The following is a 25,777-nucleotide window of genomic DNA, read 5'->3' on the forward strand; positions in this document are numbered from 1 at the left end:
TATATTGACTCTTTTACTGCCTCCATAACTTCCATTTTTGAATTTTTGACAAAGCTTTTTAATGAAGATGCAGCTGCAGCTACTATTCGAGATCAATTAGCAGCGATATCTAACTTTCATATAAGTGAATCAGGGCCAAATCCGATGTCCCACAGACTATGCAAGGCCTTTCTGAAGGGCACTATTTTGTTAAGACCACCCATTAAAGCCCTACCAGCACCACGGGACCTCAGTTTTATCTCATCTGTCTGATTCTTCCCCCTTTTGAATCGGCATCATCTTGTGACCTGAAGTTTTTGACATGGAAGACTATTCTTTTGAAAGCCATGACTTCTGCTAAAAGTTTCAGAATTACAAGCATTGTTGATAAAGCTACCCTACATGCTTTTTCACAAAGACAGGGTATCCCTATGAACAAACCCATCATTTCTACCTAATGTATGCTCAAAATCTTATCTGAATCAAACTATAGAACTTCTAGTCTTTTTTTCCCAACTTTGGCAACAAAGCAAAATATATGCTACACCAACTAGATGTGCATAGACCATTATGTTTCTATTTACATAGGACAAAGGACTTCATAAAATCTGACCAACTATTTGTATCCTTTTCAGACCCTAAGAAAAGTGCTCCAGTGTCTAAAGTCACACTTTCTAAATGGTTATCAGATCGTATTATTTTTACTTACAGAACTCAGAACAAATCATTATCTTCTTTCGGCTGTTCCCGTTGGGGGTCGCCACAGCAGATTACCTGTTTCCATTTCTTCCTGTCCTCTGCATCTTGCTGTGTCACACCAACCACCTGCATGTCCTCTCTCACCACATCCATAAACCTTATCTTAGGCCTTCCTCTTTTCCTGTTACCTGGTAGCTTCATCCTTAGCATCTTTTTCCCCAATACCCTCAGCACATGTCCAAACCAACGTAATCATGCCTCTCTGGCTTTGAATCCAAACCTTCCAACCTGGGCTGACCCTCTAATATACTTATTCCTAATCCTGTCCACCCTCATCACACCCAGTGCAAATCGTAACATCTTTAACTGCCACATCCAGCTCAAACTCCTGCCTTTTTGTCAATGCCACTGTCTCCAACCCATATAACATAGCTGGTCTCACTACCCTCTTGTAGACCTTCCCTTTCACTTTTACTGGTACTAGTCTGTCACAAATCACTCCTGACACTCTTCTCCACCCACTCCATCCTGCCTGTACTCTCTTCTTCACCTCTCTAACTATTGACCCCAAGTATTTAAACTCATCCACCTTCGCCACCTCTACTCCTTGCATCCTCACCATTCCTCTATCCTCCATCTCATTCACACACACATATTCGGTCTTAGTCCTGCTGACCTTCATTCCTCCTCTCTAGAGCATATCTCCATCTCTCCAGGGTCTCCTCCACCTGTTCCCTACTCTCACTACAGATCACAGTGTAATCTGCAAACATCATAGTCCACGGGGACTCCTGTCTGATCTCATCTGTCAACCTGCCCTTCACCATTGCAAATAAGAAAGGGCTCAGAGCCGATCATTGATGTAACCCCACCTCCACCTTAAACGCATCTGTCACTCCTACCGCAGACCTCACCACTGTCACACTACCCTCATACATATCCTGTACCACTCTTACATACTTCTCTGACACTCCTGACTTCCTCATACAATACCACAACTCCTCTCCAGGCACCCTGTCATAATGCTTTCTCTAAATCTACAAAAGCACAATGCAACTCCTCCTGACATTCTCTGTACTTCTCCATCAACAATCTCAGAGCAGACTTCGCATCTGTAGTGCTCTTTCCCGGCATGAAACCATACTGCTGTTCACTAATCATCACGTCCCTTCTTAACCTAGCTTCCACTAGTCTTTCCCATAACTTCATGCTCTGACTGATCAATTTAATCCCACTGTAGTTACTACAGCTCTGCACATCACCCTTATTCTTAAAAATCGGTACCAAAACACTTTTTCTCCATTCCTCAGGCCTCCTCTCACTTTCCAAGGTTTCATTAAACAATCTGGTTAAAAACTCCACTGCCATTTCACCTAAACACCTCCATGCTTCCACTGGTATGTCATCTGGGCCAACAGCCTTCCATTCTTCATTCTCTTCATAGCTATCCTTACTTCCTCCTTGCTAATCCATTGTACTTCATGATTCACTATCTCTACATCATCCAACCTTCTCTCCCTCTCATTCTGTTCATCAACCCCTCAAAGTACTCTTTCCATCTCCTCAACACACACTCCTCACTTGTGAGTACGTTTCCCTCATTATCCTTTATCTGCTGCACATCTTTACTAGCTTGGTCCCTCTGTCTAGCCAATCGGTACAGGTTCTTTTCTCCCTCCTTAGTGTCCAAACTTTCATACAACTCTTCATATGCCTTATCCTTCGCCACCTCTCTCTTTGCCATGCACCTCATTTCCTTATACTCCTGTCTACTTTATTCATCTCTCTGACAATCCCACTTCTTCTTTGCCAACCTCTTTCTCTGTATACTCTCATGTACTTCCTCATTCCACCACCATGTCTCCTTGTCATCCTTCTTCTGTCCAGATGTGATACCAAGCACCTTTCTAGCCATCTCCCTTACTAGCTCTGCTGTAGTTACCCAGCTATTTGGTAACTCTTCACTGCCACCCATTGCCCGTCTTAACTCATCCCTGAACTCCACCTCACAATTACCCTTTTTCAATTTCCACCATTTGATCCTTGGTGCTGCCCTCCCACTCCTCCTCCTTTTCTTGATCACCACTGTCATCCTACAAACCACCATCCTATGCTGCCTAACTACACTTTCTCCGGTCACCACTTTACAGTCTCCAGTCTCCTTCAAACTGGCCCTCCTACATAAGATAAATCCACCTGTGTGTATCTTTCTCCACTCTTGTATGTCACCCTATGCTCCTCCCTCTTGTTAAAATACGTATTCACCACAGCCATGTCCATCCTTTTCGCAAAATCCACTACCATCTGACCTTCTGCATTCCTTTGTTTAACACCATACCTACCCATCACTTCCTCATCCCCTCTGTCCCCTTCACCAACAATGCCCATTGAAATCTGCTCCAATCACCACTCTCTCACCCTTGAGTACAGTCATCAACACTTCATCCAATTTACTCCAAAATGTTTCTTTCTCATCCATTGCACACCCAACTTGTGGAGCATATGCACTAACAACATTCATCATTACACCATCAATTTCCAGCTTCATAAACATCACTCTATCCAACACTCTCTTCACCTCCAAAACACTCTTAGCATACTATACTGTTCCTTCAGAATAACATTTCTCCTCCCATCCACACCATGATAAAACAATTCAAACCCACCTCCGATACACCTAGCCTTACTCCCCTTCCATCTGGTCTCTTGCACACACAATATACCAACCTTCCTTCTGTCCATCATATCAGCTAGCTCTCTCCCTATACCAGTCATATTGCCAGCATTCAAAGTTCCGACCCTCACTATCACAGTCCTAGCCTTTCTCCTCTCTTCCTGCCTTTGGCCATGCCTTCTGCTCTTCTCCTCCTTCAGCCAACAGTAGCCCAATTTCTGCCAGCACCCTGTTGGCTAACAGTACTGGTGGCGGTCGTTGTTAACCCGGGCCTCGACCAATCCAGTATGGAAATATTTACTGGTGTCTGCATGAAATGATTTGGCGAAGTTTTACGCCGGATGCCCTTCCTGAAGCAATCCTCCCCATTTATCCGGGCTTGGGACCGGCACAAAGAAATGCACTGGCTTGTGCATCCCCAGTGGCTGGGTTAGAACTCAGAACAAATAACTCCCTGAAAAGATAAAAGGTCATTCTGCAAGAGCTATAGCAAACTCTGCTGCCTTTCGTGCGAGACTACCAATTGATACCATTTGTGCTGCTGCAACATGGGCAAGGTCTTAGACCTCTATCACTCATTACAAGTGGATTTTACCTCCAGGGACAGGGCCTCTTTTGGTTCCACTGTTCTGAAGAATATTCTCCCTTGAGCCACCTGAGAAAGATGGTGCTAGGGACGCTGTCCCAACCAGTTCAGAATGAAGCTGACATAGAACATCACATAAAGAAGTTATGTACTCACCATAACGTTCCATCTGTATGTTGTCCATCTCGCCTTCATTCTTATGTCCCACCCTCCTACCCGCAACATTTGGCTCCTGGAGGACCAAGCAGTTACAATTGGGCAAAATAATGTTCTCTGACCTCTCTTCATTGACCTAATAGACATGAAATTAGACCGTCTGGTATATGTTGTTATATCAGCAAAGAAGATCTGGGGAGTTTCCTAGAGCATCATGGGATAGGGGTTCAGCCATGAGCTAGTTGAAGACCTCGAGCTTTTGTAAACGCTCAAGTCGGAACAGAGGATCGGTTCCGAACCCAACCAGTACAGAATGAAGGCAAGATGGACAACACACATGGAACATTATGGTGAGCACATAACTATACTTTTTCTTTCTCTTTCTCTTTAACTTCTCCCTTACTAATCTTCTTTTCCTCTTTGTCATCTTATTTTTTGTATTGCAAAATTGTCCATGTCCAGATTCCTTTGTCTGCATTTCTCTTCAAATATCTTTGGTGCTACCCTTTTTATAATGATTAGTTTTGCTTTCTCCTGTGCATAAATATTACACCATATTAACTCTCTTTTTCTTTCCCATGTCCATATTTCTTCATCTGATGTCTCCTGAACTTTCTGTTTTTCCTTACTTTGGGGATTCGTTCCGTCATGCTGTGATGCAACTGTGTTAGACCTTCTACATCAAATCTTTCACTTCGCAGGCATTCCATAACTTCAGCTTCTATTTTTTAACTTCTACTTTACTAATCTTCTTTTCTACATTCCCCGTTTGTGATGATGTGAAATTTTCCATGTCTTGATGCCTTTGCCTATATTTCTCTTCAAATATCTTTGGGGCTGCCTTTTTTGTATTAATTTGGCTTTCCATTTTGTGTAAATATTGCACCATATCAAATCTCTTTTTTCCCCCATGTCTGTATTTCTTTTTTTATACTTCTCTAGATTTTGTTGTTTATGTTTTTGCACTTCCTCAAATGCTTCTTTTTCCAAACAGATCAAAGTTTCTTGGTCTATATAATGTTTTTCACAAATCTGTTGTATTAATGAACACAAATCTTTGTTTGAGGATTCTGACAGTATTTCCTGTGGAAGTATTTTTCTTTCCTCTGATTTCTCTCTCAATCTTTTTTGTATACTTTGTATCTGGAAATTCTGGGCTTTTTTGCATAATAGTAACAATATATAATTTCTTTCTTATCCTCGATAGTCCACTCTGTCTCTTTATGGCTCTTCTTTGGCCTGTCAGTTTTTGTGAACTGCTACTTCATTCTATGTTCTGTATGGCTGCTGATATTCTCCTTAAGGATCTGCATTCAAATCCCTCTCTGTCCTTATTTATTGAATTACCCCTGGTTCATCAGCATTCCTTTCCATTTTGAATTGTAACTTTCTGGTTGTGTTATGTATAAAAGTCTTATCTCTGTAGCTCTAAAATATCCCTTCAGATTTGGTAATCCTAACCCCCCCCCCTGTCTGTTAGAAGGATAAACTTATTCCTCCTGACCATTGCCCTCTTTCCCTCACAGGTAAAATCCTTCAACTTCTCTGTTTGATAAAAATATGCTTGACTTGTATAAAAAAAAAAAAAAAAAAAACGAAAGGGACTAAAAACATTTTCACTGCTTGTGTCTTGCTATTCATATTCATAAACAAGAACTTCCAGTTTTTGTATTATCTTTTGCTTAGTCTCTTCCCACATATCCTTAGGTGCCGTAACAGAATCCGTTCTAAACAATACCCCTAAATACTTCCTTTTATCATGCCATCATAGATATAGCTATTTCTGAACCAGTTCACATGTGGTTAGTAAAGATCATTGAGAGTATCATACCTAGCCACTGTAGCTAGATAGTGTGTGCCTATAAGTTACTGAGCACATGCAAGATCAATGCCATTTTGTATAACTAGAGTGAATGCAGGCATGAATAGAGATGCACATGCAAGTGTGTTTGAAGTAATGAGTCAGTCAATTAGCTTAAATATATGTTCCAGTGACCGCTCCTGATGTGTTTATGTACAGTAAACAACTATAACTCATCACAGTGCCTCACTGTCTCATCTGATACACAAGGCATGTGACATGCTGTTAAAATAGGATCCGAAGTTCAAGCAACCCCCAAACCATGAGGCACACAGTTAAAAGTGGAGGAATATGTAGGAGCCAACTTGCAAACAGGTCAGCAGTTATGCAAAGGTACTTAAACTCGTTTAAATGATTTTTCAGTCACCAAATGTATGATGAAGCATTCAAAATGTTCAAGATAATTACAAAGGTAAAAGAAATATCCAAAATTGCAACATACTGATAAAAGTTTTCAGAAATTATTTCAAACAATTTTGTATTTATTTCGAAGTGTTAAAATTACAAAAAGGCTAAAACATCCAAATTTTTTCAAAATGTACTACTACTACTACTACTCATTAACTGTAACTTTTTGAGGTATCTGAAGTGTCCGAAATGTTCACAGTGTTGAAATAAAGCCCTTTTAGATAGATTGTTTTGCATTTGAGCATAATTACAAGTACCTGGTCTATGCTTATATTTAAATTAATTTTGTTCTGGCAGAGAGATTTCAAATACCTAAACCGCTGGTGTTTGATGAAAATGTTGCTGAGAATTGGTGAGCGTTTCAGCAAGAATATGATATTTTCATACATTGAGAGGGAACGTTCATTTGTATATGCACCTGCCTTGTATGCAGGAGAGGGGGAGAACAGCTATATTGTGATACAGGCTGAAATGTGGGAAGATCTTGAGTGCTTAAAACATAAATTTAGAGAAATGTTTAACCCTCAAAAGAATATTACAATGGAAAGGCACATGGTTTATACAAAAAATGAAAAGCCTGGCAAAACTATAGCAGCATATATTATTGACTTAAGAAAGCAAAACGTGCAGATTTGGTGATCTGAGAGAGGAGTTGATAATAGTCAGGGCTGTGTGTGGTATTAATGATACAGTGAGAAAGATTTTGCTTTGAGATAGTGATTTAATATTGAGCAAAGCCACTGAGATTTGTCAAATATATGGCCTTACAGAAAAGCACACAAATATGCTTATGAATGAAAAAAAAGTGCATGTAGTACCAACAAGCATGAATATTGATAGTATACAACGTAAAGCTGAGATTAAAAAAAGAAACCTAAACCAAAGGGTGTGGCAGTACCCAAACTTAAAGAGGTTGGGTGTCATGGCTCCATTCGGTTTACAGCTGTTAATTGCTGTAATTGTGGATGCAGTCATGAACCTAAATGATAGAAGTGCTTAGCTTTTGGTCAGCAGTGTCATAAATGTAAAGAGTGGAATCATTTCAAAAGGACTTGCAAGTCTAAAGTGGCACATACTTTTATTAAAAGAGAGCATCCAAAGAAGCAAGTAGATCAGATAGAGAGCTGTGAGCAAACTTTCTATGTTGGTGGTGTCTCTGTGATTGATGAAACAGTTAGCACAGTAGATTATCAGTTAGCAACAAAGAGTGAAATATTTTGTATTGTTCAAACTAATGGGAAACCTGTAGAGCTTAAAGTAGACACTGCATCTAAATGCAGTACTATATCAGCACAGATGTTTGCTAAAGTAAAATCTGGTGAGAAACTTGACTTAGCAAAGTCTGCAAAACTAGTTGCTTATGGTGGTGAAGAGATTCAAACTGATGAAACAATAGTTCTCACATGCCATTCTGCTGGGAACAGCTATGACGTGCAGTTTTATGTAGTCAAAAGACACATGCAGTCACTGTTAGGACTCAAACACAGTTTGCGAATGGGACTGATTTCATTTAATAACGAGGTCCACCATGTAAGTCTGAATAAAAACAATAGTTTTACACAGAATATTTTTAGTAAATATGCTGATATTTTCACAGACAAGCTTGGCAAACATTGTCACATATTCCATGAAGTTAAATCATGAAGTAAGCCCAGTTGTCAATCCAGCAAGGAAGATTCTGGTAGCAATCCAGAGTGGAGTAAGGGTGGCACTAGACAAAATGGTACATTTGGGTGTAATCACTCCAGTAAAATAACCAACTGAATGGGTATTCTCCATGGTCATAGCTCATAAGAAAAGCTCAGATGATATTTGAATATGTATTGATCCAAGAGACTTAAAGCACTTAAGCGTCCTCACCAGCCAATGCACACAGTAGAAGTAGCAGCTGCTTTTATGCCAAATGCCACTGTTTTTTCAGTCTTGGGTGGAAAGAGTTCATTTTGGCCAATTTCACTGGATCACAAATCATTGTTAACCACTTTCAGTGCACCATTTGGAAGTTACAGATTCTTGAGAATGCCATTTGGGATAAATTCTGCCAGTGAAGCATTTCAACGTGTAATGGTGTGACACCCCTACAATGGCCCAGTAATCAAGCAGCCTCAATACTCACCACTGGCAACAGTTGGGAATGTACACACTGGGAGAATGAGAAGTACACACCCACACACACCTGGGGTGGCTTCTTTCTCTTTCTCCAGATCCCCAGTATGACCCCCCCCCCCACTGGCACAGCTGTAGAGTTGAGTGCTTAGCCAGGGTTTCAAGCCAAGTCCTCCAACACTGTCTGTCCAACCAGTGCTTCATGTCTCTGCTCAAGTAGCTGACACACACACACACACACACACACACACACACCTTGGAAAGGCTGGCACAGGTTTACTAGATATGCCCCCTTCTGCCCAGACTATAAGGTAGTTATCACTGCCACCAGAACCCCTTATCAGGTACTTTAAGGCCCTTAACAAAGGTTGTCCAATCCTACTGTGTAATAGTACTATTAATCCAAATGGTAGTCTGACCAAGAGCAAGGCTATTTAGGAGTGGCCTGTACAGTGTCACCAAATAGATATGCAAGTACGCTAAGAGCTTAAATATCTCTAAACAGGCCAGCCCAAATTAAAAGGTTTAAATACATTTAATAAATAATAAAAAAACAAGGCAATACTCAGTAAGTAATCAGTTACATCAGAGTTCAAAATCACAGGAAATATTTAAAACAACATTGTGGGGCAGTCTCAAATAAATAAAACATCTAAGCTATACTTTACTATATTCCTGTCCGAATCTAAAAGAGTTACCATGCCCTAAAAACTTGCTTACAGAGAGGCAAGTGCAGAAGGTGGTGATGAGTGGATGTTTCAAGGTCAAAGACAAAATGCACTGTCTCTCTCTCTCTCTCTCAGCAAGGTCTTAAATTAATATCAGATATTACTGCTGGGTTAGTTTGGATGACTTCACTTTTTGTCACCTCACTTTAGTTCCCACACTAAACCACTTTTGTCAGAAACTAACAGAATGTAACATCTCTGTGTGAAAAATACAGGTCTCTCAGATGTTTGAAGAACCTGGAAACTCTAAAGCAATAAAACACTTCTGCATCTTAAACCTAGTAATTACTTCCCTTCCAAGACAATACATAAACTTCTAGCTCTAGACATTGTCTGCTACTGAACTGAAACTGAGAGATAGCTTTTCTAGCACAATCGTAAAACAATTTAATTTCAACTTATATTCTTGAAGTTTTGCAAATTAACCCTCTATGTTCTAGTTTTTACTGTTAAAGACATATACATTTACACAATTGCAATAGTTTATATACATTTCTATTCTAAGCCAGCAGGGCATGCTGTGGTTACATTTTAGCTCAGTACTTTACACCTTTATACACACTTCTGTATGAATCATATCAATATTCACAAATGACATAGAATTATTTACAAAATTCCAGATAGCTGGGGTGGCAATATTTCCTTTTGTGATAGATGGAACAAATATTTTTGGTTATCCATGTACTATCATAGTAGACGGCATTATTGTAGGGGGCAATGCTGAAGGCTAACATGATAGAAATCTCAAGAAAGTTCTAGACCATGCTCGTGAAATCAATCTTAAACTGAATCCTCAGAAATGTAAATTCAAACTACAAGTTACTTATGTGGATCATTTGTATACCATTTCTTGCTTGCAACCAGATCTGTCTAAGCAAGCAGCAATTCTTGAGATGTCATTTCCAGAAAATGTCACATCTTTACAATGTTCTGTTGGTGTAGTCAACTATTTAGGAAAGTTCATCCCAGACCTGAGTGAGCTTTCAGCACCCTTATGTGAGTTGACGCACAGAAATGTAAACTGGTCCTGGTTGGAACAAAACCAGAGAGCCTTTGACATTTTGAAACAGAAAATTGCCAGTCCACCCACTGAGATATTAAGATGTTCACAAGGCCATAACTTTTTTGTGATGCTTTTAAATATGGTCCTAGTGCAGCATGTCTTCAAGAAGGCATACCAGTAGCCTATGCATCCAGAACTTTAACCCAAAGTGAAATGCAGTATGCACAAATTGAAAAAGAGCTTTTGGCAATAGTGTTCGCATGTTTGAAGTTAATTGATTATATTTATGGAAGACCTGTTCAGTTAGAGATTGATCGCCAACCTTCGGTGACCATTCTGAAAAGGCCAACACATACAGCCCAGTACGCCTGCAATACACAATGTTAAAATTGCAAAAGTACAATTTGAATATAGTCTATACTAAAGACAACTCTATTTTGATAATGCTTTGTCGAGAGCACCCAGGCAAATAGAATATCATGACAATGAGAAAGGGGAATTTGAAGTCATGGAAGTTCAAACATTTTCCTCCTCATATCTTGGTGAACTCAGAAATCACATAGCCTCAGACCCAATTTTCCAGAAGCTGCAAAATTTTATCAGTCAAGGATGGCCAGCATGACAAACTAGTCTACCACTTGACAAACAGAAGTATTTTCCTTACAGAGATGAGCTCATGATGGAAGATAGAATCATCATGAAAGGTCCTAAAGTGGTAATTCCTACAGCATTACAACAGGAATATATCAAAATTTTGCATTGTGGTCACCCAGGTACTTCTTAAACCAAAGTAAGGGCAAGAGAGACAGTATTTTGGCCTTCTATGTCAAAAGATATAGAGAAGGAAACTCTACCATGTTCAACTTGCAATAGTACTAAATTGCACCAATAAAAAGAACCACTTCAGCTAAACCAGATTCCTGAATTACCATGGTCGACGGTTGCTACTGCTATTTTCAAATGGAATGGTCAGCATTACTTAGTGTTTGTAGACTCTTATCAAATTGGTTTGAAATTGACCTTCCTCCTAACTTAATGTCCAGCACTGTCATTCCAAAATTGAAGAGACATTTTTCTGTCTATGGTAGTCCGCACTAATTCATTTTTGACAATGGTGCACAGCTTACAAGTCAGCCATTCATGAAATTTATATAAATAATAAAAAATATCCAAGTCAGCCAAAGGTTGCCCAGTAGGATGAGAATAAATGCAGAAAAACGCACGAACCAGGCGTCCACCATGCTAACAGCTTTGGTGGACGCCTGGTTCATATGTTTTTCTGAGTTCATGAAATTTGCTGATTCTTGGCACATTGTCCGTGTTACTAGTAGTCCTGAGTATCCACAGTCCAATGGATTAGCTGATCGTGCAGTTCAAAGTGTGAAACATTTGTTGGAGAAATCCAAGAGAGATGGTACCAATGTTTTTCTTAACTTACTCAGTCTCAGAAACATTCCTTGAGATAACTTGCTTTGTTAACCTGCTCAGAGATTAATGTCCAAACAGACGAGAACAACTTTACTGATCAGTGAACAATTGTTTGTAGCAAATGTAAAAGAGAACAGAATGGTCAAGGCTCAACTTTCGAGAAAACATCAGTACAAAAGGTGTACTATAATAAGTCCAGCATACCTCTTAGACCATAAAGACAAGGAGAAGTTGTGAAAATGCAAACATCTAAAGGATATCTACAGCACTGCAATCAGTTTCTCTCAGCATTTAAACAGATTGAACTCTGGAGTTCAGGAGTTCAGAACTCAGGAGGGCGAAGGCGTGCCCAAAGGCAGGAAGATAGGAGGAAGGTTAGGTGTGTAGCAGTGAGGGTAGGAACTTTGAATGTTGGCAGTATGACTGGTATAGGAAGAGAGCTAGCTGATATGATGGAGAGAAGGAAGGTTGATATATTGTGTGTGCAAGAGACCAGATGGAAGGGAAGTAAGGCCAGGTGTTTAGGAAACGGGTTCAAATTGTTTTATCATGGTGTGGATGGCAGGAGAAATGGGGTAGGGGTTATACTAAAGGAACAATATGCCAAGAGTGTTTTAGACGTGAAGAGAGTGTCTGACCGAGTGATGGTTATGAAGCTCGAAATTGATGGTGTAATGATGAATGTTGTTAGTGCATATGCTCCTCAAGTTGGGTGTGCGATGGAAGAGAAATTTTGGAGTGAGTTGGATGAAGTTGTGGTGAGTGTACCCAAGGGTGAGAGACTAGTGATTGGAGCGGACTTTAATGGGCATGTTGGTGAAGTGAACAGAGGGATGAGGAAGTGATGGGTAGGTATGGTGTTAAGGAGAGGAATGCAGAAGGTCAGATGATTGTGGATTTTGCGAAAAGGATGGACATGGCTGTGGTGAATACGTATTTTAAGAAGAGGGTGGAGCATAGGGTGACGTACAAGAGTGGAGGAAGATGCTCACAAGTTGATTATATACTATGTAGGAGGGCCAGTCTTAAGGAGATTGGAGACTGTAAAGTGGTGGCAGGTGAAAGTGTAGTTAAGCAGCATAGATTAGTGGTATGTAGAATGGCGTTGGTGATCAAGAAGAGGAGGAGGAATGTGAAAGCTGTGCCAAGGATTAAATGGTGGAAGTTAAAAAGGGTGATTGTGAAGTGGAGTTTAGGGAAGAGTTAAGACAGGCACTGGGAGGCAGTGGAGAGTTACGAATAGCTGGGTAACTACAGCAGAACTAGTAAGGGTGACTGCTAGAAAGGTGCTTGGTGTGACATCTGGACAGAGGAAGGAGAACAAGGAGACCTGGTGGTGGAATGAGGAAGTACAGGAGAGTATACAGAGGAAGAGGCTGGCGAAGAAGAAGTGGGATTGTCAAAGAGATGAAGAAAGTAGACATGAGTATAAGGAGATGAGGCATGGCAAAGAGAGAGGTGGCAAAAGCTAAGGATAGGGCATATGGAGAGTTGTACGAGAGATTGGACACTAAAGAGGGAGAAAAGGACCTGTACCGATTAGCTAGACAGAGGGACAGAGCTGGGAAAGATGAGCAGCATGTAAGGGTGATAAAGGATAGTGAGGAAAAGGTACTCACAAGAGAGGAGAGTGTGTTGAGTAGATGGAAAGAGTATTTTGAGAGGCTGATGAATGAAGAGAATGAGAGAGAAGGTTGGATGATGTGGGGATAGTGAATCAGGAAGTGAAACAGATTAGCAAGGAGGAAGTAAGGGCAGCTATGAAGAGGATGAAGAATGGAAAGGCTGTTGGCCCAGATGACATACCAATGGAAGCATGGAGGTGCTTAGGAGAAATGGCAGTGGAATTTCTAACTAGATTGTTTAATGAAATTTTGGAAAGTCAGAGGATGCCTGAGGAGTGGAGAAAAAGTGTTTTGGTACCTATCTTTAAGAATAAGGGTGATGTGCAGAGCTGCAGTAACTACAGAGGGATAAAACTGATTAGTCACAGCTTGAAGTTATGGGAAAGAGTAGTGGAAGCAAGGTTAAGAAGGGAGGTGATGATTAGTGATCAGCAGTATGGTTTCATGCCAGGAAAGAGCACTACAGATGCAATGTTTGCTCTGAGAGTGTTGATGGAGAAATACAGAGAAGGTCAGAAGGAGTTGCATTGCGTCTTTGTAGACTTGGAGAAAGCATATGACAGGGTGCCTAGAGAAGAGTTGTGGTATTGTATGAGGAAGTCGGGAGTGGCAGAGAATGCGTAAGAGTGGTACAGGATATGTACGAGGGTAGTGTGACAGTGGTGAGGACTGCAGTGGGAGTGACAGATCCGTTTAAGGTGGAGGTGGGATTACATCAAGGATCAGCTCTGAGTCCTTTCTTATTTGCAGTGGTGATGGACAGGTTGACAGATGAGATCAGACAGGAGGCCCGTGGACTATGATGTTTGCAGATGACATTGTGATCTGTAGTGAGAGTAGGAATCAGGTTGAGGAGACTCTGGAGAGGTGGAGATATGCTCTAGAGAGCAGAGGAATGAGGGTCAGCAGGGCTAAGACAGAATATATGTGTGTAAATGAGAGGGAGGGTAGAGGAATGGTGAGGATGCAGGGAGTAGAGTTGGTAAAGGTGGACGAGTTTAAGTACTTGGGATCAACAGTTCAGAGTAATGGTGAATGTGGAAGAGAGGTGAAGAAGAGAGTACAGGCAGGGTGGAATGGGTGGAGAAGAGTGTCAGGAGTGATTTGTGACAGACGGGTATCCATAAGAGTGAAAGGGAAGGTCTACAAGAGTGTAGTGAGACCAGCTATGTTATATGGGTTGGAGACAGTGGCATTGACAAAAAGGCAGGAGTCAGAGCTGGATGTGGCAGAGTTAAAGATGTTAAGATTTGCAATCGGTGTGACTAGGATGGATAGGATTAGGAATCGGTATATTAGAGGGTCAGCTCATGTTGGACAGTTTGGAGACAAAGCAAGAGAGACGAGATTGCGTTGGTTTGGACATGTGCTGAGGAGGGATGATGGGTATATTGGGAAAAAGATGCTAAGGATGGAGCTGCCAGGTAAGAGGAATAGAGGAAGGCCTAAGATAAGGTTTATGGACGTGGTGAGAGAGGACATGCAGGCGGTTGGTGTGACAGAGCAAGATGCAGAGGATAGGAAGAAATGGAAAGAGATGATCCGCTGTGGCGACCCCTAACGGGAAAAGCCGAAAGAGAATGAGAGAATGATGAACTCTACAGTTCCCTACAAAATGGTGTCTGCAGGACTGCAATCAGTTTCTCTCAGTATTTAAACAGAGTAGGTTGCACACAAAAAGCAATTGTTAAGCTTTCACTTACACTGCTGTATAATTAAGCAGGTCACCATACTGGTCAGCCATAGGGCTCTTTTTTTCTATTTGAGTGTTTGCCGCCTTCCCCTGTAACTTAAGTAAACTGACTCTTACATTAAGAGCTATACTACTTACCTTATAGCTTTAGGACACCTTAGGAAACCTTGTAAACTGCAATAGCCCCGCTACGTTCACCCTCGCTACGCTCGGGCAGTCTTCGCACCCCTCCCTGCTGCCCCCAGTACCTCTAAATTTATAGTACTATAGCCACTCCCCCACTTTCTAGATCCTATCTACTTTCATCTGGGATAATTCCACCCACCCCCTTTCTTCTACCTACATTTTAATAGCACCTATTGGCTTTCATCTGGCATTCTCCCATCCCTCTTCCAGTATCTTTACCTCACCACTCTATCTTCTGGTGTTGCATCACCAGGTAAAACAGTTCCTTAACTCACTAGCTGAATCACAGTTAATGATATACTCCTCTTTACTACCCCTCTTGTTCGCACCATACCTCCTTACCTTGTATGAAAACCAGTTTCTCATGGGATTTCAGGTCCCAGAAGGCCATACTGTCACCCCAGCTGTAAATCCTTCCACCTTCAACCATACTTACAGTTCCAGATCCTATCCAACATCTTGTTCAGTCTATCATCATCTCAACCCCAGGCACATTAGCTCTAGATCCAAGCACTACCACAAACTAATAAACAAATTCCTGAAGTTCATCACCAAGTATAGACTCATCCTAATACTTGGTGGTGATATTCACCCCAACCCTGGCCCACCCACTTCAGATACACATACCCCCTCCACTTGTAACCTAAGCTACAAACCTACAATTAATAGGCCAACTAACTCTATCCTAGCTTGTCATCTCAATATTAGAAGCATTAATAACAAGGTACATGAATTGCATGCACTTCTGGATGTCCACTCCCCTGAGATTCTCTGTTTATCTGAAACCTGGTTAAAACCTAACACGAAAGACAATGAAGTGTTACCACCTGGGTACAACATAGGCTGGATTGTGCTTCATGGAAGGGGTGTGGGGTAGCTGTACTCTATAAATCTGAGTTGATTGTCACCATAGATGTAATACAACCACCTCAGATTAATAACTCAGAGATTCTTGCCACCAAATTGCAACTTAATAAAAATAAATGCATTAATATCATCTGTATGTACATTCCCCCAGGTAACAATATATCTACACTTGAAGATATCCTGCACTGGCTGTCATGTCACTACCCCCAAGAAACCCTACTACTTGAAGACTTTAACATAGACTGGGGCACCTGTTCCTCAGAATCCCCAACCACCCATATTAACTTGCATGCATTTACACAAATTATTTCCACCCCTACCAGGATAAGTAAACCCAACCAAAAAGAAAGCATACTTGACTGGGTACTCATAGTCATCCCCAACTGTACACCTCTGGTACCCTCCTTGATTGCCTAAGCGATCACCTTCTCACATATGTAATTGAGCACAAAACCATTAATTCCCAACAACCCTTACTCAGAAAGGTTAGAAACAATAAAAACTTTGACCCTGCCAAATTCCAACAAGAACTAAACTCATGTAATTGGTCTATTCTAAAACACCTCCCCTTAGAGGAAGCAGTAGCTTACTTTAACAACAAATTCCTTGAGATCCTAGATTTGCATGCACCTGTTCGTTCAAAGAGAACCAATGCAAAAACTGCGCCATGGCTTTCTAAATAGTCTAAACTCAAAATTACCCTTGGAAACAAAGCATGGGCTTTATGGCATTCTTCTAAAGACCCTCAAGATCACATTAAATACAGGCAATCCAGGAACGAAACCAAAAAATCAATTTTACAAGACAAAAAATAATACTACTGTAATTTACAAAGAGTAAATCAAAATAACCCTCAGAAGTTTTGGGCAGGTTTAAATAATCTACTACATCCTGGACAAACTTCAACCCCAATCCCTGCTGCTACTATTGGTAAAACCCCTGAAGATGTTTCTGACAGTTTTAACCGATTCTTACTGAGACAATTCAAGCCCTAGCTAGCCAACTACCTCCTAGCTCCCCTGGTCCTGAATGTAGCACCCCTAGAAAGCTACTTGCATTCAGCTTTCAACCAGTCGCCACTTCACTTATCTATACCTTGGTCAAAAAATTAAAACCCACTACACTTTCTGCTGATCAACTCCCTGCTGAGTACCTACAAAAATCAGCTGATGCTATTGTTTACCCCATCTCAATACTAATCAATCGAACCATAGTAGAAGCTAAAATTCCCACCATCTGGAAAATATCCTATGTAATCCCACTTCACAAAGGAGGCATCTCTACTGAATTCTCCAATTATAGGCCAATAGCTATACTCTCTCCACTTGCAAAGATTATGGAAAAATGTATTCATAAACAACTCATGCAACACCTAATCCAGAATCACCTTATGGCAGACAGTCAGCATGGCTTCATTCCTCATCACAGCACTACTTCAACCCTCTTAGCCTTTACCAACACCATAAACCATAATCACAACAATAATTATATCTCCTCAGCCCTCTTCTTGGATCTTTCCAAGGCATTCGATATGGTTGATCACCAACTTTTAAGCCACACCCTGCAAACATTCTGTCTAGATACTAGAGCCCTTCAATGGTTTCAATCCTACCTGAATGGTCAACAGCAGGCTGTCCTCTTGCAGAACAAACTCTCTAACCTTCTACCTAATACCCTTGGAGTACCACAAGGCTCTATACTAGGGCCCTTGCCGTTCTCCATCTTCATTAATGACCTTTATACTGTCATCCCAAAAGTCAGCTGTATCCAATATGCTGATGACTCTACTCTGATTTGCTCAGCCACATCTCCAGTAGAGTTATGGTCAGCTACCCAGACCACCTTTAATGCAATAGAAAACTGGCTTTCTGAACATCATCTGATCCTAAATCCCAAAAAAAACTAAAATGCTGTTATTTTCACCAACACGTAGGCCTACCGCTTTCACCTTTACCATAAATTCAAATGATGGCACAATAATCTCCCCTAACCCCTCTACAAAACTATTAGGTGTCATCATAGATAATAATCTAAAATTCGACCTACATGTTAACCAAACTATCAAAACCATCAATAAAAAACTAGGGTCACTTTACAGAATAAAAGCCTTCCTAACCCCTCCAGCTAAAATTGCCATAGCTCGCTCTCACCTTCTTTCAACCCTTCTGTATGCATCCCCTCTACTCTCGAATTTAAACAAGACTGTCCTTAACAAACTCTTAATTTGCTACAACCACATTTCCAGGTTTGCCACTGGGCTGCCTTTTAGGACACATCATTGCATCAATCTAAATCATCTTAGGTGGCTTGAACTACCCAGCCTAATCCAGTATAACCAACTGATTATGGCCTATAAAATCCTCTATAATCCGGGCAATACTCCTGCACTTAAAAATGTTATCGCCCCCTATAACAATCCTAGACCGCTTCAATCCTCTAACAAACTACTAATTCAGACTAGCAAAATTAATAACACAGCCGGTGACTCTCTCTTTGCAAACTCTGTAAGTAGATCCTGGAACTCTCTTCCATCTGATATTACCTTACTTTCCACCTTAGGTCAATTTAAAACTACAAAAAGACAGCAAACATGGATGAAGTTGCATTGTCGACGAAAACGTTTTACCATTTGTGGCGTTAATAAAAGGCTTTCTTGTGGAGTTCGTTGTTGGAGGTATTTCTTCTGCCTTGGTTGTCCCTATCGAGTGGTTGGCTCCTTCCAGGCGGTTGTTCCTGGCCTGTTTGCTGCCTTTTTGTGGATTTGTTGTTACTTCAGCTCTTTTTCGGTTTGGTCAATTTAAAACTAGATTCAAACAACATTTGTCACTTAACTGGCTATGTCAATGTATCAAGCCTGGCTAACTCTCTCTAGAATGTGTAAAAATATGTTAACCAGTTTACTGTGTAATTTAATTTAATCCTGACTTGCCCTCAGGATTAACTCTAACCTGTGGAACTTGTTTAACTTGCTTACTTATGTAATCTCTGTAAATAGTCTGTTTGTAATGTGTAATGCTGGTATTATGTAATGCTGTATCTGCTTACCCTTGGAGCCTTTCTCCCCGGGCCTCCGCTGAAAATAGACATGCATCCAGTCGGACTATCCCGGTCGACAAATGTAAAATAAATAAATAAATATGACCAAATGGGAATCATCAAAAACCTTTGCGAAGAACTGAGATTTTACATCATACCATCATACAATGTGACGGAATGGATTTCAGAAGGAATCAAAGACGCACATTGCCAGTCTCTGAACCAGTGACGCAGCAGATTTCCTGTGCCAGAGGTTCAGTTTTTCAGAGCAACTCTACACTTGTTCGAATTCCAGAGGACAGTGTACTTTCTTCAAGTAATCCTGATGTAATCCCTGAAGTTCCAGTTGTAAAAGAATCCCCAGAGACTCTCCCTTTTGCTAAACCCAGTCAGAGTTTTTATATGACCAAATCGGGTAGAATTTCCAAACCCATTTCAAGATACACAACAACTTGGACTTGAATTCATTTGTTATATGTTGATGTGATATCTTGCTTGTTAAAAATATCTTGTTCTCCTATTGCATGCTGAACAAATCAAAGAGGGAGGATGTAGATCATTGTGTGTATTGTACCTAGTCAGCCACTGTAGTTAGATAACACTTGCATATAAGTTACTGAGCATGTGCAAGATCAGTGCCATTTTGTATAGTCAGTCAGAGTGAATGCAGGCATGAATGGAAATGGATATGCAAGTGTGTTTGAAGTTATGAGTCAGTCACTTAGCTTAAATATATGTTCCAGTCAGGTCTATATTAGAACATTGACTTTTTAAAACGTTGAATGTTCTAATATTGACCCCTGTTCAGTAAACGCTGACAATATTGAATATGCAGAAAGGCGAATTTGCTGCTCCGACACACACACCAAACAAATAGCAATCCACACACATACACCTAAAATCCTACATCTAACCCTACACTAAATTGTACATACACCACTAACTATCCACTTACCTTAACCCTAACCCTAAGGTCCGTCATTATCGCACATTCACCTCACCCGTGCCCTAACCCTAACTCACCTACCCCACCCTAACCCTCACATCCACACAATTGCACACTTACCTGATCCCGACCTGTAACTTTCCACCATGGTGTTGAAAATAGCAAAGCCACAGGAACGGCCAACCAAATTCCTTCCCTAAGAAGAAATTCAGTGTTCTGCAGCTTCGCTATTTTCAGCGTTCACTGAATAGGGGTCGATATTAGGACATTTGAAGTTGTGAAACTTGGATGTTCTAATATAGACCCATTCCAGTCACAGCTCCTGATGTATTTATGTACAACAAACAACTTGAACCCAACACATTTGATACATGAGACATTTGACATGTAGTTTACAGCTGTAGCCTTTGTTTTGTCTTCATTAATTTTGTATCCTTAAAAGACTTGAAACTGTCTCAGAATGTCCCACAACAGTGAGATTTCCTTTTCTTGTTTTATCAGGTACAAGTAATATTGTCTGCAAAAAAGCCAACTTTTCTTGCTTGCCATACCAATTATATCCTTGAATTTCTAAGTCCCTTATTTTATTTGCCAATGGCTCTAAATATAACACAAGTAACAAAGGGGAAAGAGGATACCATTGCCTGCAGCTTCTGTTCAGACCCAACGTATTAGAGAGGAACCTTCCTACTTTGTTTTGCCTCTTATCCCTCATATATCCTTCTGATTGCCATTATTATTGCATCAAGGAGTGCAAATGCATCCATTGCCCTACTCATAAAATTCTAGCTTACTGTATTGAATGCTTTCTTTGCATCAAGACCCACCAACAACAGTGGTTATTTTCTGAAGTTCTTCTTCCCACAGGATCATCATTCCTCTATTAATGTTGTCAAATGTTTGCCTCCCCTTCACAAAAAACACACTGATCCATATCTTATCAATATTGGCCACTCCATAGCCATTCTTTTAACTATTATAGACATAAACATAAAGTCAGTACCCTCCCTCTTATCTTTCATATCCGCTCTGAAAGACTTCCTATTTAAAGTCTGGATTTGTTCTTGCTCAAAACCAGGATAAACTCCATCCCTAAATGTTTAAAAGTACCTTTTCATTGCTTTTACCTCTTTACTCTCCATTCTTCACTTAATTCCTTATTTCTGTCAAATTCTCTCCCTTGGCTTTCTTTTTAAATATACCATAAGCCTGTTTTTCCCTTACTTCATATTTGCAATTCCTGTTTGTATTAGACTAACAACTTTAATTTATCTACAAATTGTCTAAAATTTCTATAAATATTAAATGATTGTCATTTAACTTGTCTCTGTTCTTATCCAATGTTTTTATATTATCACTGTTTTGTCATAATTGTTTAAATTGCTGATATTTGTTTTATTTTTGAAGATTGTACAATTATTGTTCTTAAAATGTTTCGGAATAATTGGGAAATTTTCTCGTTGGGCCCCCACTGAAAATTGGCTTCTACCCAGTCTGACTTTCCCAGTAATCAATATCAATAAATAAACATTGTATAATCATGATTTAAAATTGAAATGGGCCTACACGAAGCTGGGTCTGATGAACTTTTACCATCACTAGGATTTATAAGCACCACAGCTTTCTTTCAGGATGTTGGTGATTCCCCTTCTTTTAAAATAGTGTTAAACAAAACCTCCCATGCCTTTATCACTTTCTTTCCTCCTCGCTTACAAATTTCCAAAGGAATGCCATCTGTTCCTGGAGACATTCTTGCAGATTGATTGTCACAGTTTTTATCTCATCTCCTTCAGTCTTAGCTGTTAATTGCTGAGTGTCATATATCTCCAACTTTGGCATAAATAAGTCTTCCATAAATATTTCCATTTGTGCTTTTCTTGATTTCCACATTCCTGTGCTTTATAATAAATTTTCTTAAAATTTCCAAAATATCTCTAAAACCTCTAGGGGATCTCTGATTATTTTTTTTTTGTTATAGGCTCCCTAAGTTTGCCAACGACCCTTTCTCCTTTTTGTTGCCTAAGTCATTCTGCTAAAGGTTTTTGTGCTCTGGAGTTATCAAAAAAAGTTGAACACCAGTCTTTCTAAACTCCTCATTATTCAGACACTCCCTTATTTTCTCTTCCGCACTCTGCAGTTGGGGTCTATATTAGGTAATCGAACTTTCAAAAAGTTCGACTGTCATATGGTCGACACCATATGATAAATTTTTAAAAGTTTAAACGTTTTAACGGAGATCTCCATACAGCGCGGAATGAGGAGATTTCCCTTTTCTGCACTGTAGTCCAATCTCAGAGTTGGTATATTTAAAGAGCGGGTGGTGTGGGTGGTGCAGGGAGGCTTGCTCCCCTGCTTAAAATGTTCAAGTAGGTTATTTGTGTAGTTTATTTTTTTTATTAAATTTTTGAACTTTTAAATGTTTGATCATATAGTGTCGACCATATGACAGTCGAACTTTTGAAAGTTCAATTATCTAATATAGACCCCTGCAGTTGCACCTCCTCTTTTTCTGAGAGATCCACCTTATTCTGCAATATTTTAAACTTTATCAGCCTCTCTAAATAATTATTGTTACTTCTTAACCATATCTCTTATTTCTACTCCATTTTAAACTCCACTTTCATTTTATCTCACTCACTACTGTAACTTTACAAGAAGTTTCTATCCTCCCTAATAACTCTCAGATAAGTTCCACTACCCATTCCTTAAATTATCAGGTAGGTAGGGAAGCACAACTGTCTCACTTGTACTTCACTGCCCTGCATTTTTATCCTCGTTGTTATTGGTGCATAATCTGAAATAAATATTGGATGTGTGTTGAAACTTTCAGTTAAATGCACATGTTGCAGTGAAATAGAATTTTTACCTAGTTTGGCACAGTTTTTGTATCTTGGGGAATATGTAAATTATCTAAGTTCCTATTACTTCCATACCAAATATTTTCATAACATTTTTCAGAAATCTACCATCTTCTGTTCATCCTTACTATTGCAAATCAAGTTCCCGTCCCTACCTATAAGTAAAATTCTATGCTGAAAGCTGATTTCTCCCAAAATTTTCTTAAGCTCGAGGCTCCATATAAAAACATGCCACCATAATCCTCCTCCCTTGCCAGTAGCCCCTTCCTAACACAAACATACCATTACTATCTTTTCCCTCTTCTACCACTATTGGAACTCCTCTAGCAATTAGTCCTCTTTTCCTTTGTCTCTGATATCCTGCTGAATATCCATCATGAAATCCTTTATTAAATTCACATACTGATCACATTCTAAATGTGTCTCCTGTAGCATTGCTATTTATGCTGTGCATTTCTTAATATAATTTAATACTGTTACCTTTTTGTCTGTACCTGTGATGCCATTCACATTCCAAAATGTTTAGTCTAGTCATTATGATGCAAAGTCATTATTCCCACTTAATACATACTTTTTAAAATGTCTATTTCCAGCTTTTGTGTTACATACATCCACTAATATTTGGCAGGTTGATCCTTTATCCAGTTGTTTCTTGCCATCTCCATATGAACCTGTGTCACATTTTACAATACTTTTCCTTTTAATGAAATCCTCAAAAAAAAAAAAAAAAGACCCAAAGCACCTACATAATCTGTTAACTTAAAAAACACACAAAGCTGTTCACATCTTCAAATAATGAAGGTAACCCTTCTGATGGGGACAATTGTCCCAAATTGACGATTGTACCCACAGGCATTAACTAATCTATAATTAAGGTTATCCATGCTAAAACATGTTACTGCCTGTGTTCCTACTTACAAAAGTTGCTGTCTGTTCTTGTTTTTTCTTCATTCCCAACCCAGATGTACAAAACGGTTAATGCTTTCAGAAAACATTAACTTTAGGACTTAAAAAGTGAACTGGCTATCTTTAAATAAAACTAAATGTCATTGTTCTAGTAAATGCTTTAAAGCATTTAGTTACCAGAAAAGCTGCTATATCTTATTCACTTTAACAAAGTCAACAAAAATCCAGTCTTTCTCAGCCTGTTTTGCTTATAAAGTCATATTTCACAAATTTGACTGATGCTTTATAGTCTCACATCTATTCACCAAGTTCAGTATTGCTGGCCTTCTTCCTGTTTCTTTTCATTTCCCAGAGCCAGACTCTGGTTTAAGTCCAAGGTAACCCCCAGCCATCTAGTAAATTCCTGTTTTTTGGAAAAGGTTTAATTGGCAAAGTCTATGAGCCTTACCATCTGAAGAATGAGAAAGCAGAGTCCCCCTCTAATTGATGGCTCACCCCTTGTTGGACAGACCTTTGCATTTTCTCCTTTAGTTTGTTCTGCATCACAAAATGGCTTTGATCCTCCAGGGAGTCCCCCTCTATTTGATGGCTCACCCCTTGTTGGACAGACCTTTGCATTTTCTCCTTTAGTTTGTTCTGCATCACAAAATGGCTTTGATCCTCCAGGGCAAAAATATTCTGGATACAGCAGCTTGAATGTCATGCCTGCCTGTCGACACTCCCTGATTGCTGGGATAAATTTGCTTTTCTTCTGCCTGATGTGCAGTAAATAATCATTTTCCACAAACACTCTGCTGTCTCCAAGTTTTAATAGCTTGCCCTTCTGCCACAGTTTTGTCTGGATCAACACTTTCTGCTGCTATGATTGCATCTTTACTATTAGAGATCTTGGCTGTTTTCTTATGGAAAGCTTTGGAACATACACACGATGTGCTGTTTGAGTTAACTGCTGTGGAATACCAGTCCAGTTGCTTATTTGTACTTTCATAAAATTAGTACGGTCTGTTCCTTCCAGCTTCTCTGGTATAGCAGAAAAACTCAAGTTCTGTGTGCCCTGTCCTCTAAAGCTACCATTTTTTGAAACAGCTCTTTGTGAGCAGTCTCATACTCAGCAAGCCTTTTCTTCATTTTGACCTCTGATTTTTGCAGTTTTATCAGTTTATCTGAATAGTTGTTTAAAGCTTCTTCCATTTTTCCAGCCTTTTTTATTGGAGTGGATGTACTCCTCCAGTATTTAATTTATTTTAATCAGCTCCAAGCACATTTGACTTATTTATTTGAAATTTGTTTACTAGGGTGATGCAACTGGGTCTACAGAACCAGTTTTTTCAGAGGAGGCCTGGAGAGAAAAGCTCTGCATACAGTACAATACAAATACAGTATAGTCCACAAACAATACAAATAACATGAAGAATACTATTCAAAAAAAATTGATTGAACGAAAACTAGTTTGCAAGATATACTGCACATGTGGACAGTTCTATAGAGTGATATCATTATAGACAGTTTGTCATTCTAACAACATATTCATAACATATGAGTAGATATTGTATAAAAATAGTATGTAGGTAATACAGTGTATGATATCTGCTGTTTTAGTACATGAAAAGTAACATGTTGAGTTAAGTTAGGGAAATAATAACTGAAGAGTTAGTGATGCAGAAAAATAGTGAGCGAGTTAAGAAAAATCGAGGCATTACAGACTGAGCAGTAGCTTAAGGATGTGGTATAGAAACAGGAGGAGTTAGGACAGCCTTAGGATCTTGCAGACTGTGAAGGAGTGAGGTGTAACAGAAGAAGAGTAGGATGAAGCTAGTGTGGAAGAAGAGGAAGAGCTGAGCATTGGGCTAAATGTATACAGGTGTAGAGCCATGTGTTTTTGAGATTTTTTTAAAGTGGCTTTAAAGTTGGTTAGGCCAGGCATAGACCTGGTAGCTAGAGGTAGTGAATTCCATTGTTTAGAGACAGAATATGAATACAGAGAGTGACCTGTTTGTTTGTTATTTTTGTGGGTTTTGAGGTAGCCAAGAGA

This window comes from Protopterus annectens, chromosome 4.part0 (assembly GCF_019279795.1).
Source record: "Protopterus annectens isolate FY-2018-M chromosome 4.part0, PAN1.0, whole genome shotgun sequence".
Lineage (NCBI taxonomy): Eukaryota > Metazoa > Chordata > Ceratodontiformes > Protopteridae > Protopterus > Protopterus annectens.